The following is an 18,234-nucleotide window of genomic DNA, read 5'->3' as shown; positions in this document are numbered from 1 at the left end:
TGTTTCCAGCCCTCTGAGTTAGTGGTCAATGTTCCTTGTCTTCTCCCTCTTCATCCCCTCGGTTGGGGTCTCCCTATGGAACAGCCTCCCTGCCCCTCTCAAACTTGAGCAGAACCACCTCTGGATCTCAAGAACTTCCTTTTCGCTTCTGCTTTCTCTCTTCCTCTCCCCTGCTGATGCATCAGACTGCTCCACAAACTGGTCCCCCTCTGAACTCGGGCCCATGCTCCTGCATGTCCAGTTGCCCTTGCACTGCCTCCGGTCTCCTCAGCACTTAAGGGTCCATATCTGCAACCCTACTGTCCCTACAGTCCCTTCTCTCTGCGCTTAGGAGCCACCCGCTCGGTGCACTTTGAGTTAACTACACTTCCCCATTCCCTTCGGCACTTCTCCCCTTCCCCACACTTGCGCAATTTAAATGACGGAAGGCCTACTAAGATCGTATTTTGTCCTCCCTCGTTTCCCCCTCCTTGTCTTGTTGTGCCTAGAAACACTTGTGTACAGGCGCGTTATAAATGCCACATCATATCATCATAACAGACCCAACGGGTCTTCCCCCACGACCCGGTCCTTCATGGGCACCTCACTTATGGCCTGGAAGATTTCAGCTCTTTCTGGTGCTTCAGAGGGCTTTCGCAATACGCTTTGTGTCATCAAGGACTCGTGGGCAGCTTCCACCAGGTCTGGCTACTCCTCAGCATGGGGTCGATGGGTGGGCTGGTGCGTGGCTCAACACATTGATCCTGTTTCTGCCCCTCTGGTAGAGGTAGTGAATTTCTTGGTAGAGCTTTTTAAAGGAAGGTAAAGCGTACAGAACGATGAATTGGTTCAGATCTGCCAACTCTTCCAGGCACGTGTTGGTGAAGGGTGAACCAATAAGAAGGCATTTTATAGTTCATAAGGCCCTCAATTCCATTTGTATCAAAGTGCCTCCAGGTCGAAAGTATTCCTTTTTGTGGGATGTTAATGTAGTACTTTAGTTGTTTCAGTCTTGGCCAGATAACGAGAAACTCACTTTGCAACAGCTTTCCTCTAAGCTGGCCATGTTGTTGTGCCTTATTTCAATTAAATGGCTTTTGGTTTGGATGTTGATTATACAATATACTCTCCTCAATGGGTAACTATCTTTGTTTCCAGGAGGACTAAATGTATGATCTCTTCAGTGTCCTATCCTTCTTTTCAGCAGGACTAAGCTGTGTGTGGTGCAAAGTCTAAAATGTTTTGAACAAAAGATGGTGGAGCTTAGAGCTTCGGGTTTCTATCAGCTGCTCATTTGTACCTTTATCTGCTGCCACTATAGCCAGATGGGTAAAGTGGGTCATGAGCGAAGCTGGAATAGAAGTCTGTTTATGGGACCCATTCGGTTAGGGGTGCCATGGCCTCTAAGGCGTCTTTCCTGTGGTTGGGAGGGGGAAGTCTGGTGCACATTCTGAGAGCAGCCGATTGGTCCAAAGAGTCCACGTTCAAGAGCTTCATCACAAACAAATTGAACAGGTTGCTTTTAATGTAATGCAAGGGCTTTAAACGTGCATAATATGAAGCCTCCTGTCTTGCAATAGAATTAATAATGTCCCTCACTAGCGTGAGAAGGGGGTTTAGATTCTATTAAACGACAAGGAGGTGAGTATTATACAACCCACCCATGTGTGTGTTTGGTCTTTTGCCAGCTTCAGGATGAGGTGCAACCCAGTCGTAAAGGAACAAGGACGTCGCAGGGCATAGTTGGGAGAGTTTTGCACGAGTTTTTCTATCTCAATTTAAAAACTTGATGTGGCAGCGATTTGTTCCTCAGGATGGAGTCTATGGTGTGGGCAGATACGAAAAAGGATGTCATCTTAGAGGAAAGGAGTTATAGAAGGGAGGAGCCATGCCTATTGGATATTGCTGGGGCATGACCGGTCCTCCATTTAAGGTTGGGGTTATCCCTTCAGTTTGTTACCAAACAGAACTTTACTTTTAAAACTAAATCTTGTTTTTTCTTGCTGCTGTGGTGTCGTAGTAAAGAATGAAATTCATAATACCCCCCCCCCCTGTCTTCCAATGAAAGTATGTGTCGGTAACAGCCTAAACTTAATTCCTGGATTCCAAGACATGGAATAAAGGTGAGTACACCACAGGGAGGTGGAGTCTAGATATTGCATAGGGGTTTCACCTTGGAAGAAAAGGTCAAGGGAGAGGTAATGATTGCGTTAAAACAGTATTGTTCTCATACCCAATCGGGGATGAACGACAAACATTTTGTAGGTAAACGTTAGTGTTCCAGTGCTAACCAGGGCTAGACTATTGTAATCCGTGGTGGAAGCAATTCCGGTGGGAAAGGGCCCATCGTGGGTCAACACCCTTTCATTGCTTTTCAGGGGTCAGTGGGAACAGGTTCTTAAGCGAGCCCCCGGATGTGGGTTTAAACAAGCAAAGCCCCACGCCTCTTACCCCAACTCAACTATTATCAACCCTCCAAAGAAGGATGCAAAAGTGCATTTACATGAATGCAACCCATGCCTGCAAGAGCCTTGTGCTCCAGCAGCTTTCTAAGGGGCACATGCAACCTTTGAACCTCCTTTGCGCCACTAGAGAGCAGGTGCTGCAGCTCTGTCAGGAAACTGGTGCAGTGGGGGTACACGTGGTCACTAGACTTTTGGAATGGAGTTTTATTAAACAGGGTTGGATTAGTGCACCGTTCTTTTTGAGATGGAATGACCTGTATCATGTTATGAGTAAATAAAGCATTTTATTAAGCCATGGCTTCTTAACTTTGCTGGAAAGCAATTCCTCAATTCAAGTTTTAAAACAAAATGTATTTATTGGGTATTTATAATGCCCCTATACAGCAAATGGTGTTTCAAGGTACAACAAGGCAAGGGGGGTGGATGGGCAGGGATGAAGAATAAACAAAAACGGCCCTACTGGGTATGGTCATTCGGATCATACAAGTGCAGCAACAAGAAGTGCAGGTGAGAGAGGAGGAGGGGTGAAGAGTGCAATCGGAGTGGATTGCGCCAATGCTAAGAAAGCACACGTGCTGAGGGAGTGGGGCAGGAGGCGGAAGAGGGCCCCTGGGCAAGATGAGTATGCAGTGATTTTGTTGAATGAATAATCACAAATAACTTTTTTATCTAAACATATATAAAGAAAGGAATCGGGTTTAGTGTTTAAAACGGGTGGAGAGGGGGTTGTGTGGGATTATAAACAAAGGGAAATAAGGGGCTTGGGGAGACCCCTTTTACCCCCAAAAGAAAGAACATTCAGTATTTTGTTTCATTAAAAATATTTAGATAAAAATGTCAATTTTCCAGCGAGAGGGTGGAGGGGAACCAAGGTGCTGCGGTCTACTGGGCGAGGGGGGCATGGTGCCCTGCATGAATCAAAAGGAACCAGGCAGTTAGTCAATGCAACAGAGGGGGCCATTAGGGGAGGGAGAGAAGGAAGAAGAGAAGAGGGGTGACCCGAGAAGCTTCTGGAACATTAGGAGATCTGGCTCAAGTCTAAGAGGGGCAGGGAGGCCATTCGAGAAGGAGAATACTGCTGAAGAGAGACACTGCAAGCTATAAGCCAGCCATAAAAGTCACTATCCAAAACAGAGAATAATGTTTGCACCTAGACTATGCTAACAGCATCTACTTCAGCATATCAGGATATCTTACCCAAAAAAAAAAAAAAAAAAAAACACACAATGGATACAGAACTAAGCAGCAAGACTTCTCCACAAGCTCGACAAGAGCGCATCACACCAGCACCAAGATCACCATTGAAGTAGTCCCAGTACCCAGGCTTCACTGTGCCCATGCCAGAGACCTCCAGTCCTTAGTCGACAGAAGAAAAGTAGAAATCTAGCAAGGTACAGACAACAGGTTTAGGGGGCAGGGGTTTGGGGGAAGGATGCATGCGATAAAACAGAAAAAAATAAAAATAAAAATAAAAATAACAGGGAGAAATGAACCGGGAGGGGTTTGGAGGGAATTTTTTGTGATAGCATGGTTGCAGGTCATCCCATCAGGCAGACCATATAAGATCTAGAAAAGGTTGGTTCATTCTAATGTGTAAAATTAATTGGAATGTGTTTCGAAGCAGATGGTTGCTTCCATTCCAACGATATCAAGAGCTAAAAGAAAATATGAGATGGGTTAATTTTTCAGGGGCGCATGGATAAGCAATATTTTTCTTATGTTCATGCAAGCCTTTAAATAACGTAGTCCTTTTGGACGGCATTGAAGGGGACCCAACCAACAACAAGGTGGTTTGGAGACTCAGGGAGAGCCAGGAGTCACTTCCTTAGTTGAGTGGTTGCTGGGAGAACCAGTCCGTCTCAGGTGGGAGTGTGCAGGGGATTGGGGAGTGGAGGGCAATCCAATCAATTATTCTACTCTTGCCAGCCAGGAAGGTTGTGTGCGCACATGCAGGACTCTGTACCAGTTTGTTTCAGTAGGCCTTGTCCCAGCAAGCAGGTCATCACAAATGGGCCCTTCAGATGGTAAGGAAGAAGCACTTTCCTCTGCCAGAGAGAAAAACAGGAGCTCCAAGGAAGAGGACCGAGTAGACTACCCTCAATCCAGTAAATCCTTCAAAAGCGTTTCAAAAGGTGAATCAACTCACGGGGGCCCCGCCCACCCCCTTTCATAGCCAAAATGCTACAGCAGATTGCTCGAGAGCAAGCCTGTTGTCAAGGGTCCAAACCAAGCTGCTATAACAGTATTTTGCCTGCTGAGGTGATCTACTGAGGGGATTCTCTGCATCAATATGGGCATGGATACATAACGTTTGTGAGCCCTAAGGGAAAAAAACAGGAAAAAAAACAGGATGGCATGACCCAACTCTGTGGTCTGACCATCTTTTCTGGGGTCCTCCTCTTACTCAGTCTGCCTGCATCACACGGTCTCCAGTAATCAACACCCTGATGCAAGATAGCCTTCAAAATGGCAGGACTGTCTTTGAAGAACAAGTTCCCAGGGGGCTTTCCATGGAGGGTTCTGTTCCCTGGAGGAAGTGGGGATGTGGGTGAGGGTGGGACGACGTAAAAAGCTTCCTGGATGGACCCAACATGGCTGTGTGTACACCCAGGACAGAGCAAATACAAGCCAGGCCTGTCCTGCATGAAACACTGATCACCAAGTTACCGATAGGACATCCAATGCTTGTGGCAGTGTTATTGTGTAACCTCAGTAGCCACCATCTCAAAACCAGACAGGATTGTGTTTACGTTGCAGACTGTTAAAGCCACCTCTGCCTATTGGAACTTCACGCTCCAGCAGTTGTGAAATACACATGACCTTTGTGCCCAACCTTCCACCACTGGGAATTTCAAGAGGCAGTCACAGCAAGGAACATTATGAAAGTGGGATCTGATGAGATCTCACTTTCAGAAACAGATTGCCCTCTTTGGCGAACCAGAAAGATGGACTTGGACTACATTGGGTTATAGTTAATGAAGTTTATTTAAAATAAGAAAAATGCCAAACTTGACCTATAAGGAAGGAATTATCTACCTAGCAAAACTAAAGTTAAGGGTGCATGTCAAGTCCAAAGTTAAAGGTCTTCTGTCTGAATTTTCCTTGCACCTAAAAATGAGGCATTTCAGAATTAAAACACAAACCTGCATATTTTATGCGTGGGGCGGGTGGCGAGAGATCAAAAGTAAGTACCAATAAAGGAAAACATGAATAAACAAATGTTAGGCATCTTGTGGGTTATTACGGAGCCAGAATCTATCCCAAGTGTGAGCCCTGCTAAAACCCCCACAGCCCTGTGACGACCTGCTAAAAAAGGATTGTACATCTGCTCATGAAAACTCTGGTTCTACTTCAAACGGACAGCACAGCCCTTAATCAGCACCTAACCGAGGCCCTTCCACTCGTGGAGTCAAACACAATTCCTCTGTGTAAACCTCAGCGTCCAGATTACATTCTGATCTATGCCCCGCCCCATTCATGAAAGCCCACACAGGCTCTAGCTAGGGCATCTTTGGCGTACTGAATTCCTCTTACAATGGATAATTTCCAAAGCTTTAGGACACACTAGTGTTAGCCACGCGTGTAAAGTATTGGCAGCGCCAACAGTTTGGCTTTTTGCCAAGGGTCGCCCAAACACAGACTCCAGTAGTTCTGAAAGGACTTTGTGCACAAGGTATTAAATGTGATTATTTGCTCTGCTGCAATCATCGTCTTCAAAGCATATTTGTTAAACGTAAACCCATGTTGTGGACCTTGACAAAACTACCAATGGTTTAAAGTTAGACCAGTTAGGGACAACAAAATAAAGAGGAAACCTAAGGAGACTGAACAATCAGCGCATTAAGGGCATGTCACTAAAGTAGCTTTGATCCCCACTTCATGGGCCTGCTTAGCCATCTCGCCTTTAAGATCGGTAAAGATGGCGATGTTAAAGTAGAGTCCTTGGCTCACATCCAGCAAATACTGGAAGCAACACACGGCTCAAGGAGCGACCAGGTGACGCTAGTACTCACCAGTTCAACCTGGGACTGGCCACCAAGATGTTAATCATACAACCGGCTGTCTCCAGTGTCGATAGGGGAGCCATGTCGGTCCGTACTGCACTCACACATCCAATAGGCACTGCTGTATTCTGCAAGAATGGCAAGGAAATATGATGAGGATTTCTAAAGTAAATACAGACGTGATACAACTAGGCGGTCGTGGAATTGCAGGCACCGAAAAGGAGAATCATGGGGATGGGAGACTGACTAAATTTCGATTTTTATGATAAAACCAAGTAGGGTACAAACGCCACAGTTAAATCACATTTCCTTCCGGAAGATAAAAATCATGCATTTAGTGTGCATGAGTCACCTTATAACATAACGAGTTATGAATGAATTCACATACATGCCACCTCTCCACAATGAGTATAAAGTGGAGGGGGCGACGAATGATTTATAGTGAAAACGAAAGAAGAAAAAAAAATACTTTCCCTCCTAAATGGCTTACTGCACCAAAGCGAGTGAATGGGCAAATTGCCTCCCACCCCTCTGTAGTATAATGCAGTAATAGAAGACAGGAGACTTGCTGGTTTGCTGGAAGGGCTTTATTTATGGATTTCCAGCCGGTCCCAAATACACGCAAACTGCGTGTCTCTATGAACTAAGGCCAACGGGCCTGAAGTGGCTGGGAGTTGCCGAGTGCAGCTCACGTCCTCAACTGAGCTGCGGGCCCCGTTCTCAGAGGAGCCGGCAGGGCGTTTCTCTCCGCGTCCTCGGCCCGGCTCGTAATGCGCGCGGAGCGCGCGGGGGCGGGACTTCCGGTTCCGCGAGATCTCGCGAGAGCGGGGCTCTCGCGACTTCTCTACACCCTCTGCTTGGATATTGCTAGAAGTTTAAAGGTTTATAAATGTCGTTGACAGTGACTGAATTGGCAACTTTGCCTGCAGCAAAGCAGTCATTTCACTGCCATTCAGGCGGCGTGTAGAGGATTGATCTGGTCTGAACAGCGCTGTAATTAAATTGTCTTCTCGCTCTATTAACTGCCCAAAAAAAAGAGAAGATCTCTTGTGATCCGGCAGCCAGCTCACCCTTTAGGCCACAGGCAGGTCACGCAGCCGAACTAGACTGCGGCATGCTCCTCTGCGAGGTCAGGGCCTGCCTGCTAAATACTGCTACTTATTGGGGTCAAGGTGACTGCAGTGTCGCTAACCAGTCATCCCGGCGCCGCTAATGGACCTACAGGCCGCAACAGGTTAGGCTGCTTTCCTCGGCCATCTGCAGACTCGCCACATGTGACCAGATTGCCAACCAATGGTAAAACACTGTCGACTCTCCACCACTGCATTACATTGGATTATCCAACTTCACCTGAGCAATTCGCCAGTTTGGTCTCCTAACAAGGACAGGTTGAACCATATGCCTTGATAAAATGCCCTAAGTGAAAACCACGAGTCTGCATATTACACTTCTACTTTCCATAAAAATATCTGCCAATGCTGTGTTTTGTTGGAGTAGTTCATCTTTCTTTTCTTGTCCCAGCGTGGCCTTGTGGAAAAGTGACCAATTCCTTTTGTGCTAATATTGAAGAAACAAATCTCAAAGCGGTAACTCTTCCATACACACAAACTTGTGCCCTTGTTTGGCAAGATTGTATGCAGTACCCTGTGGGAGACTGCACCAGCCTTGTCCTCTTGGCAATGGTTCACCCAACCTTTGGAGTAAGCATGTACTACACAAGTTGGTAGAGTGACTGAGCAGCCAGGTTCATCTCAAGAGGGGTCAAAGTGAGCAGTAAGGTTGTTACAGAGATTCACAGTGACAAGTAAACACTATTAATTTAACAGTCAGTTGAATAAGCCTTATTCATATAGCAGTAACACAAAAATACACTTTCTCAGTTTCTTTAAATCAGTAAATACCCATTTGGGATGGCACACATTCTTCCTACACCCTGGAGGTGACTTAAATAACTAGGAGCCTGCGGACATTAATATATGACTGGTACATTTAGAGCAATACTGAGGTTGTGTTAAATAAGGAGAAGAAGGGGTGGAATAAAACAATGGTGGAGTGGCGGTGAGTGGCAGTCTTGAAGTCTGCTACTGCTATTCCAGTGTTTTGTCCCAGTCTACAGTGGAGGCGTGTTCCTGACACCACTTCAAAAACTCACTCCGCGCAGCGGACGCGAGTGGCAGTGAGTGGCAATCTTGCAGTCATGCCAGGCAAGACGGCAAAGACTGCTAAAATGGCCGCCCCACCGATTCCCTCTCTAGTCCTAGAAGACGACACAGGACGCTGTTTGAGGAGTTCTCGCTCCCGCATTGAGCCACTAATTGAAAATACAAACATTACAGCAGAATTCCAACAATTTGAACTCTCGAGTGTCGAGAATGTTGAAAATCGTTTCAATACGGGAAATGCCACGCTAATACTTCCCACAGACTCTTGTGAAAACCATAAAGCTCCAACATCGTGTGGCGACCCACTACACAATCATGCCAAGGAACCCCCCCTTGGAGCAAACTCGCCTCAAGTGAGCCCCGCGGAGAAGTGTCTGCCTCTTCCATGGCCCCCGCCCAGACTCACGCTAGTACAGCTTCCCCCGAAGCTCCGCCGTCCCCCGGAGCGGGGGGGGGGGGGGTTCCGGGAGCCGGGGGCAGCGTTGAGTTCTCTGGGTTTGCAGGCCCGCACGTTGCCTGGACGGGCGGGAATGGACCCCCCTCGTGGGCCGCCCCTTGGTTGGGCTCCACCCAAGAGGGATAGTCATCTGAGAAGCCGGCGAGGGAACTTGATGACTGAGGAGTCGGTTGTTGCTGATCGAAACCGCTTGAACCGTTGAATCTTTCATCTGCGCAGACGCCTGGCGTAGTGCGTCCCGCGTATCCCATGGAAAGTGAAAGCACCAAAGACTCGGCTCCACCTACTACTGCATTAACGGTAAAAGCCCTGATCCATGCTAGTCCAGCGGCTGCTGAACATACTGAAGCGCAGGGCAGCGCAACAAACAACGTTGAAATTACACCTTACACAGCCCACCATGAAAAGGACCAGAGTGCCCCACAAAACCAAAAAAAGATTACGGAAAGTGGGAGATTGGATTGAAGAAATTGAGGCCCCACACAAAATCAACAAAACAATAAAACCACCTGTAAGGCAAAGGGTGAGTCAAAAACAGGGCAAGACCAACAAATCTGGCCGTGTGGGTCAAAAGGTTATAAGAAAGGGGATAAAGAAACCTCAACCCCCCTAAAATTACTATCAGACTTTTTTTGTAAACACTCCAAGGCAATGCAAGAAATATGCCAAGAATTAACAGATGCCGAAATCCTTGAAGCAGTACATGAGAACATACCACCACCAAAGCAGCGTAAATTGGCTACTGCAATTCAAAAATCTTTACCTTCACCGAGAGGTGATGACTATCTCGCCCACAAAATAAGCAGGAATAAGGAAAAACTCTGCCTGCATTTGCACCCTTAAAGAGTGCCCTACCAACCTGCGAGCCAGAACCAGACAAATCTTTCTTCCACGCTCTCCTTAACACCTTCGAAGATAAACTAAGAAACGGATACTCCTGAACTGCACAATCCCCTCCAGCACGAAGCACCAAGCTGCAACAAAAATGGCCTACAAATTGAGTTGCAAGAAAGGAGTCCTACCCCAGATGGAAACACGAAGGTGGGGGCTTCCAACTCAAAGAGCCCCAACCCACGCCTCCTTGGGAAGAAGTCCCCTACTAGGTTAAATACACCTCTGAGTGTTTCGACTTCTAATCGAGGATTAAAGGACAACCTGGCCGAGTGTGGCAATAGTACTGAGCAGGCGGAAAATTCAACACCCTCAGTCTCAGAAAAGATATACAGGCCCAACAAAGGAAATCCGGGAAACCCTTATGAGAAAGTATACTTAGAAAATGAAAAACAGACTGCAATTTGAGAAATCCTTACACTTTCTACACAAATCTGGACAGTTACAACCGCCCTCAAAGATATTCTTTAGACCAACTTAATACAATGCCGCCTTTAACAGGTACACCAATTATGCGGCCATTATCTCCAGCAAAGACCAGATCATCTTCTCAAAGCCCAGCTACACCTAAAAAAACGCAACGAAAAAAAACAGATATGTGCACTCTGATGTCGGCAATAACGATTGCCTTAACACCTTTTACCAAATTGTACGAGACAATTGGGGACGCACTCAAAGATCATACGTCGATTCAAGCAACGATGCTAACCAAATTGACCTTCTTTGAAGGGTATATCATGGCACTAGAGCTAAAGCAAAACCCTGTAGACCCGGTTTCAGAACTAGCTTTAAGCCCCCAAGAAGGCGCATCGGTCATGAGACAATCATGTCAAACAAGGATACCTTTCCAAGTCAGAAGGCACCCAAACTCTTCCTTTCATCGATTTAACATCGATTTAACATCAACAGTGACCTCACCAACTGTAAAGTCTTTGACCCCCAAAGAAATCATAGGAGTAAAACCAAAACTCAGTGCGAAATTTATATTAGAACCTATCTTCCATCAGCAGGAGACAGCAAAGGGCAAAACAACACCATGCATACCACTTAAGAATCCCAATGGCACAGCCAAAGTCAAAATAAACAGTAAAAGAAGTCAGATGGGGGCGTGGCAATCTAGCCATAGTGTAGGACGTGCCTTGCTGAGCAGCTCCTGTGGATCCGATATAGATCCACAAAACTATGCTTTAAAAATGACTTCTATGCCTCAGGAATGAGAGCACAGGGGTGCGAACGGGTGCCCAGCAATCACTATGAAAAGCAAGTAAATCAGGTGCAATACCAGGCAGGAAACGGATTTTGAATACTACGGCCGTAAAGAGACAAAGTATCTAAGATGGCGGACAACAATGGATTCGTAGCTGCGGCAGCGGGAGCAGCCGATTAGACCCGAGCGGCTGGATAAAAAGAAGAGTGCTGGCCTTTGGTGGCTGTATGGAGCTCTGGCGTTCGCATGCATCGCCTTTGATGTGGTGAGCGGAGGCTGCTCACGTAAACACTGGGTCATTGTTTTGCTATTCGGAGCGGTGAGCGGATCTGGGACACAAATGCAGAGGCTGTGCACATGAGGGGCCGAGGACCGGCATCTGGTGCTCGCACGGCCCCTAGCCAGAGGCGGCTCGTGTTCGCCAGCACATGTACGCTCCCTGCTCAATACAATATAAAACATTTGACTGTGTGCAGTGGAGGGGGTGGGGCTTCGCGCAGAGCAGTAGCTGCGTGCAGGAGATATATGACGGCATAACAAGAAGGAAGGCGCCAAGCAGGCTGAATGCCGGCGCTGCAGAAAAGTTCCCATTAGGGTGTATACACAACACTAAGTGCCATATAGGCCTGCGGCATAGTGGCAGCGGAGTGGAAGGTGGTTCTACAGATCCTCGAGGACATGCGAATGGAGTATTGATCACAATAGGCAGAAAGGTATGTGGGAGGACACAGCCCCCTCGAAATGTAACTTTGCATGCCACAACATATCGCAACTGGAACTCACTGACCCTATTGGACTGGAATATAGTGAACAAAATGCACCAGTGAACTGTGTGGCACTAGGCGTAGCGAATTTGAAGTAAGCAGGAGCAGCAGGGATTAAGGCAACCTACCCCCAGGAATTAGTAGTAAGGCGGCCATTAGGGCGACTTCACCCTGCTGAGCCGAGAGTACAGGCTATTGCCAGAAAGGGCTAGATGCGGGGGTGCATGAGATCCAGGGATGGAGCTGGGCAACAGTTGGGCAGGGTGGGGGGGGGGTGGGAGGGTGGGGAGTGTATGTGGGGGGGTTGTGTTTTTAGTTAAGGGGAGTTTAAGTTGGGAAACGAGCCTATATAGACGAGTAAAGCAATTGGATTTGGACTATACAGGAGAAAGGAGGAGTGACTCTTACCATGCCATGGGGGACCTTAAAGTAATTACCTGGAACATCAGGGGGGCAATAGTTATGTTATTTGAAGAGGAATAGGGTCATGCTATACCTACGTAGACAGAAGATAGATCTAGCCTTACTGCAAGAGACGCATCTGGCGCGAGACAAGATGGAGATGATTGGGAAGAAATGAAAGGGGACTGTGGTGGGTTCGTCATATTCGGCGTTTGCTAGGGGAGTGATTCTCTGGGTGGCGCCACACGTCCCATTTCAGCTGCTACAGACGCTGGTTGAGACGGACAGGAGGATGGTCATAATGAAGGGATTGGTGTAAAATAGGGAGATAAGCGTTGTAAATACGTATGCCCCGAACCAAAATACAGTGGCATATTTTAAAACATTGTGCAACAACCTCAGCATGTATGTGGGGAGTACGGTGATCTGGGGGGGGGGGTGGGGGGGTACTTTAACTGCGTATTAAACCCTAAGGTAGATAGATCAGATGGGAAAATGGATAGACCTGCCCCAGCTGCTAAAGCGCTGCAGACACTGCTGAATGACTTTGGGTATGAAGATGTATGGAGGGCGCGACACCCCCAAGAGAGGCAATATTCGCATTTTACTGCCCCGCAGCAATTACATACAAGGCTAGACCATGTCTTTGTCACACCAGAGATAATGACAGAGATCACGCAAGCTGAATATAAAGCGAGAGTCCTTTCGGACCATTCGCTTTGATGGCAATATCGTCCCCCGAGGGCGAGGATACCGACATGGCGCCTCAGAGCAGAGGCGCTGAGAGACCCCCTCTTTAGGGAGGATATGAGGGAGGAAATTTTAAACTATTTTGAGACAAATACTGGCAGTGTGGACTCGGCGGGCACATTGTGGGAGCCCTTCAAGGTTGTGATGAGGGGGGGTAGCTATAGCGAAATCTAAAGGACTGCAAGGAGGGATCCTAGCTGATCTGCGGGAATCAGAGGGTGAATTGGAAAGGGAGGAAATAATACTAAAGAAGACACTGAATTTATACTCAGGCTGCATCAGAAATGTGCTGGGCACTGGGAGAGACTGTGTAACCTCAACTACAAAAAATATATATAGAGAGACAGCATGCAGGAGGGGATAAACCAGGGAAGCTTTTGGCATGGCTATATAAGAATGAAACCCCTAGACCCACGATTAGGACTATAACAAGAGAAGACGGAAGGGTGGTTGATACTCGAGGGAGTTAACCAGGAGTGTGCAGACTACTACGGGTGGCTATATGGAGATGATGGGGAGGATAATTGCACAACGATTATAGAAACATTGGAGGACATAGGAATGCCGCAGATTAGTACTGAGGAAAGAGGAGCTGGATGCACCGATCACTTTAGAGGAGCTAGAGGAGGTGGTGAGACAGTTGCCCACTAGTAAGACCCTGGGGGCTGATAGACTCCCAAGTGAATTCTATAAAACATTTAAAGGAGAGGTGCTTCCCCCGCTGTTGGATATGTTGAATGAGGCATATGAGCTGGGCAGACTGCCAGAGTCACTGAGAGAAGCGATTATAATACCGCTACCCAAACCTAATAAGCCTGGGCAAAAGCTGCGGTTCATACAGACCCCTATCAATGTTAAACCAAGACAGTAAAATACTGATAGCTGTTTTGGCAAATAGATTGAGGGTCATTGGTAAATTAATACATCCTGACCAGACAGGCTATGTCCCCAATAGGAATATATCCAACAATCTTAGAAGGCTCCATAGTCATTGAATATGGAAACGAGAATGAAGGTGAACTGGCAATTGTGTCACTGGACACAATAAAGGCCTTTGATTCTGTCAAATGGCCATGATTGTTGGCGGCCCTGGCTGGCTATGGGATGGGTCCTGGATACTTACCGTGGGTTAAAATGTTGTACAGTGAACCGCTAGCCAGAGTTAAAACTGGAGCAGGGATATCGGAAAGGTGGCAACTCCGTAGGGGTACCAGACAAGGCTGCCCGTGGTCCCCTATGCTCTATATATTGGCCCTGGAACCCTTAGCGATCTACTTGAGTCAACAATATGACACGATGGGCATCGCTGTGGGGGGTGAACGACATCTGATATCCTTATATGCAGATGATGTGCTGTTGTATCTGACACCCGGAGGAAAACCTCCAATATATTTTGGAAGTGATGGAAAGATATGCGGGGATGTCTGGTATAGCGGTGAACCCTCAGAAGTCCAGCATGTTCCCATTAGGCGTATATAAAGGGATCCCCTTGAAACAACTACCGGTGTTAGATACCATGGGTGGTTAGCACATTTCGCTATCTAGGGATACATATATACCACACGGTGGAAGAGGAGCATAGGTGCAACACAGAGGTAGCCATTAAGAAATTCGAAAATTGCACGAGATTCTGGGTAAAGCTGCCTTTAGCAATGATGGGGCGTGGGGCGATGTTGAAGATGGTGGTCCTGCCTAGACTTCTACACTACTTTGGGAACATCCTGTACTGGATACCAACGAAGTTCTTCACTAGATTGGACAGCATGTGTAGAGACTTCCTGTGGCATGGAAAACGAGTGGCCCTCTGGAAGCTACAGAATTTCTATGAGAGTGGGGGTATTAAACTGCCTAATTATGAAGTCTATTATGTAGCAGGCCAGCTGCAATACGTGGCCAAATGGCTCTCAGAGGAGAGTACCTCGGAATCCAGGTTGTTCAGACAAGATTGTGCCCCATTTTACTTAAGAGAAATTATGTGGCTGCCCAAAGCAGAAGTGGAAGGGCGTCCCAAGATGATGCTACTTGGATGGAGGATGTGGCACAGGGCCTGCCAGATGATAGAGAAGCCATCTCCGTGTTCCCCTCAAATACCACTGGTTGCACTAGCGGGTGGAGAAAAGCAATTACGGATGATAATCAGAAACCATTGGGAACCGGTTGGGATAGCGACCATGGGAGATATTTGGCAAGAGGGGACCATAATAGATTTTTGAGGTGTTGAGGGAGGAAACAGAGCTACATACAGGCCAGTATATCACTGATCATAGACCGGTGCGGAGAATTAAGAAAATGTGGCCTTAACTGGTACTGGAGGAAGAACCACATGCGACTATAGACTTAATATATGACATAGCAGAGGGGGGACACAGGATATCTAGAATATACGAGATGGTGCTGTCTAAAGTGGGGAAGGAGGTAGTACAATTGAGGCAAGACTGGGAAGGAGAAGTGGGAGCCCCGATGGATGATGGGATGGGAGAACGAGCCCAAGGGTATCATAGGAAGGCGTCGAGGAATGCTAGACTAAAGCAGATACAGATGTATATCACGCACAGAGCGTATATGACATCCCAAAGGATATCTAGGTTTAAAAATGCAGGACGGCAAGCATGCCCTAAATATGATGGAGAATGTGGGCATGGTGCATATGTTTTGGTCATGCCCGGTTATCGAGCGCTTCTGGAGCGAAGTGGCACACAAGCTAGCAGAAAGAGGTATTAAGATCGTGGTGGATATAGTGTGGGCCTGCTTGTTAGGGGGGTTCCCTAGGTCACGGAAACTTAAGCATGTGAGCAAACTAAAGGACCTGGCATATGCACTTGCAAAGAGAAGAATTGCTATGGGATGGAAGACGAGCCACAAACCACGAGTGGAGGTATGGTGAAAGGATTTGCAGAAATGGGCAGAGGCAGAAACTATGGTATAGCAGGAAGCTAGCAATGTAGGGGGGGAGACCGAGACCCTGATGGCATGGAAATTATTAATAGCAGAGTTATTTGGGTCAATGCATGACCCAACAGAACCCATGGAAGAGAACACCCTGGCACAAGACGCGGGAACAGAGCATTAGAGGAAGTGGGCTCGTAATGGGGGGTGGGATATGAGAAGCAGTGAACACAATCAAGTGATGTATAATTGAAATGTTATTGTATGCACTGCAAGTTTGGTTTGTATTGTTTGTTTAAATAACAAAAATGTTTTAAAAAAAAAACAGTAAAAGAAGTCCAAGTGCCTCTTACGGAAGAAATTGAGATAATTAATCAATCTCCTAGAGGGATTGAAGCCTTCCTAGGAAATGAAAACATGCTGATCACACAACATTTAACCGATTCGATTACAAGCTCACACCTGGAGTCCCAAGAAAATTTAGAAATTGCAAAAACGACTCCACCTCAATTAACTATCAACGACGATCCCGAGTACCCAGAGTCACCATTCCTCACCCTTGAGCATCGCAGACGTCGTGTGATCATGAACCATAAAGACTCTAAAGCTCAAGCCCATCTTACCCCTGTCTCACATCCTAGAAAAAACCACCGAAATCTAGACGCAAGTAAGCGAGACAAACCCAGATACCAGCCAAAGGAGCTCCACGACGACAAGTCCCGTAGGAGATCTCGGGATCATCGATCCACCGAACGAGCTAAGAAACCTCTAGCCCAAGAGCATGAAAAGGGATCTCAAAGGTCTTCTATAAATCAAAGACAGACATCTTTCAAAATAAATCACAAATTCGATGGATACTCAAGCTAGAACAGATCCCCGGTAATCACAATGATGTCATTCTAAACAGAAGAGCAGTAATTGAATTATTCTACCACATTCCGAAACTACGCTCTGTGAAATCATCAGACCTTCAGTTCGTCGACCCAAGCCACGAACGCTTGAAGGCAATTTCACATCCATATATAACATCACCGACTATAGTCTTTTAAGAGCAACAGCAGATCTTCAAATTATGGGCTATGATTTAACAGAATCATCCAGGAAAATAACACAAAACAGAAACCTGGAATTCAAAAAGAACTCGGAAACCATGAGAAAAAAAAAACGCTCGACTCAAAATCAAACCTACTGGAACATCGCAGTACACCAAAGAGAACTAGTTCCGACTCGATGGCTAATGGGATCCATACTACTGAGCACCACAAAAAACCAACGGTGGTGCATTCGAAACCAGCAGCTCGACTATCTAATTTTGTCCATCAAAACACTGTAAAAGTTAACATAAAAAAGGACCCCAAGATCCTCTCACAGACTCAAGCTAAGAACCTGCAACCAATGTCCAGAATGAGATTTGCTCCACCACGATAAAAATCACATCCAAGCACCTCACTCCAGACTATGTGGTCATGGCTCCCAAAAGCCCTGAAGATTCAACGCCAAAAATAGCCAGTCAAGAATAAGGGAAACAACTCCAGTAGCGACTTTCGATCGGCAATCGATCAGGACACAACAAAGATGTGTTCATGGAATGCACAGGGCTGTCTCCATTTAACAGTCCCGGGTTCCATAAATTTGAGCGACTACGATATTATAGGTCTTCAGGAGACGTGGCTACTCCAAACTCCTATTCGACGGCTATGAGATCAATACAGCTTTAGCCAAAAAAGGCTCCACTGGACGCCCCACAGCAGGACTATTAATTGCGATTTGCAATGGACGTGGCTTACCGGGTATTCAAAAATTGAAAGAAAATCACTTCATGTTGGTGGTGAAGTTAAATTGGTCAACAACTGGCATGGAGAAAAACAATCTTGACAAGGCAGGTGGTTATCATCTCCATCTATTGGAACCCTGCAGCTATCGATTGTACAAAATTCATTAATTTGATTGAGACGGAAATAGATTGGATCCAAGCAAACCACCAAGCCGACCACATTGTTATATGTGGCGACCTTAACATCAGCTGCCAGGATAATATTGAAGCCAACATGAGCAAACCCAAGAGACCACAAATTGATCAGAGAGCAAGTAAATGGATGAAATTGATGTAATCAAGATCTTTCTCCAACCTCGACCTGGTCTTCTATGACACCAACAGACCTCCAACTTGGGAAAGAGCCAACTCAAAATCAACGATTGACCATATCTTTGTGACACGATCTCTACTACCACAAACATCATTCAAAGTGGTGAGGACTCTTGCAAGT

General features: G+C 46.6%; 1 protein-coding gene across 3 annotated transcripts in view; it reads right to left on the bottom strand.

The window, feature by feature from the left end:
- BCL9 (BCL9 transcription coactivator) overlaps window positions 1–18,234 on the bottom strand; it is a 1,044,334-nt gene that overhangs the window by 905,947 nt on the left and 120,153 nt on the right. The window contains exon 1 of one of the 3 annotated variants that reach the window (XM_069635995.1): window positions 6,458–6,570. The exons of the other annotated variants lie outside the window; for them this stretch is intronic. The gene's annotated coding sequence lies outside the window, so the exon portion shown is untranslated. Of the gene's footprint in view, window positions 1–6,457; window positions 6,571–18,234 lie in introns of those variants that run through there. 3 annotated transcript variants of the gene reach the window in all.

Source organism: Ambystoma mexicanum, chromosome 7p (genome assembly GCF_040938575.1).
Source record: "Ambystoma mexicanum isolate Mex_15411 chromosome 7p, UKY_AmexF1_1, whole genome shotgun sequence".
Classification (NCBI taxonomy): domain Eukaryota; kingdom Metazoa; phylum Chordata; class Amphibia; order Caudata; family Ambystomatidae; genus Ambystoma; species Ambystoma mexicanum.
The sequence above is the reverse complement of the archived record's forward strand: the minus strand, read 5'-3'. Positions and strand labels throughout refer to the sequence as shown.